The sequence below is a fragment of the Somniosus microcephalus genome, unplaced genomic scaffold, assembly GCF_052327205.1.
Source record: "Somniosus microcephalus isolate GS21.2 unplaced genomic scaffold, FLI_Smic_1.0 unresolved_chr1, whole genome shotgun sequence".
NCBI classification, from domain to species: Eukaryota; Metazoa; Chordata; class Chondrichthyes; order Squaliformes; family Somniosidae; genus Somniosus; species Somniosus microcephalus.
In genome coordinates, this window is record NW_028225179.1 from 50,616,793 (window position 1) to 50,618,678 (window position 1,886).

General features: G+C 42.5%; 1 non-coding gene across 1 annotated transcript; it reads right to left on the bottom strand.

Annotated features, from left to right (window-relative positions):
• Positions 1 to 1,804: 1,804 nt before the first annotated feature.
• On the bottom strand, positions 1,805 to 1,886 carry trnas-gcu (transfer RNA serine (anticodon GCU)). The gene has a single exon. It is a non-coding gene; the product is annotated as a tRNA-Ser (tRNA).

Sequence of the window (1,886 nt, forward strand, 5' to 3'; positions counted from 1 at the left end):
TGCCGAAACTGTGAGGTAAATATGTAAATCCGTTTGTTTCCAGAAGCCTGATCCACATGTTCCACATTGTCAATCTGGGAGAGCGAGCAGGATATATCTACAAGTCTGCCGCTCACCCACAAAGCAGCACAACATCACGGATTCAGAAACAACTCATAGATGGAGAATCAAAGATAAGCGAGACCAGAGGGACCGGCAATTCCTGTAACCCAGGGAAAATGCTTTGGCTCCGTGGGTTAGTTCGTTAAAGTGCCTGTTTATAAACAGACGTTTCTGGCGTGGGCTCCCAGCTTTGTTGTATAAATTGTGATATTAAGCATCAAAACAATACAGTTTCTGGAAACCACGCTCACCAGAGCATGGAAATATCAATGTTAATAAAATTACCAGCCTTTTTTGAAATGATTGGTGTAAACCTTGGACCTGAGGACAGCTCATCGACCTGAAACATTAACCCTGTGTTTCCCTCTCCACAGCTGATCCCGGACCGGCGGAGTGTTTACAGCATTTTCTGAATAATTTCATTTCCTGACACTGCAGTATTTTGCATTGTCTTTTATCCTTTTATTATCAGAAACAAGAATGTGACTGGACAATTGAAAGTCTAGATTTGGTAAGCGTTGGTGGTTCAGGGGCAAAATTCGCGCCCACATTGCGTGATACATGGGTTCGATACCCGACTAATGCAAGGGTGAGCTTCTTACTGAAATACAAAAGCAAAGTGCTGCGGAAGCACGTATTCTTACTTAAGTATTTTGATTAACATCTTAAATTAAAGAAGTTTCCTGAAACGCAGCACAAAAAAGACATTTTATTAAACTTTCCATCATTCTGCTTTCAAGGAAAAGAGTAATAATTTGAGTTAAGGAAGGTAAATCCTTTCCATCACCTCCGTGGGACAAACGTCAGGAAACAGCTCCGAGCTTCCACAAGGAGGGAGACGCTGAGACCCGAGCGAGAAAGGAGAAGGATTGGGAGGAAGGATGTGGTTAATGGCGGTTAGAGCCCGAAGCTGCGGTAATATTTTGGGATTTGAGGTAGGTTGTATGGTGCTTTGAATTCGGCACCCGTGGGACCAATTCAAAAGCCAGCTTCTCACATCCTTTCAGCGCTAGACAAAGCAGCACTGTCTAATATTCAGGGCAGAAGGTGTTTCAAGAAGATTGACGCTGAATGTAAGTTTATCCCAATTCAGGCGAGCTCATGGGTGCAGAAAGCAAAATGTAATGGTCCTGCATTGGCCAGAATCAAACACGGGTGTAAGACGTCCAATGAAACACAAAGATGGACCCTTTACCTTTACACAGTTGGTTTGTTTTCAGTTGCTCCTGTGAAGCTCTGGGATTTAGAAAGATAGGGTAAAAACGACGCGAAATCACATGTTTTTAATGGAAAGTATTTATGTTTTCTACAATGTCGATTGGCTGTAAGAAGCTGAGTTTTGACTAAAAACTAGTGGGGTTCGACCAGAACTTGAAGCTGGGATTTATCGCAATTCTGCTGTGATACGCCTAAACTGATAATTATACCACTAGAAAAACGAGCCGCCGACATATAAGTGTGAAACTCATTAAGTATTGGAACCTCAGATTCTGACGGTACTGAAGTAAGCTGTCTCTGAGAGTGCTATCTAATTAGTCCCACTCTCCATAGACCTACAAGTGTTTTCCCTTTAAAGTACATATTGGTAACTTGAGACATCTCATAAGCTAAATTAAGCAGGCTTGGGAGCAAAAGGTGAATTTGGACAAGACGTTAAAGGTGAATGCCAAAAGAACTGAAATTGTCAAATATTTAACACAAACGACGAGGATGGGATTCGAACCCACGCATGCAAAGCACAATGGATTAGCAGTCCATCGCCTTAACCACTCGGCCACCTCGTC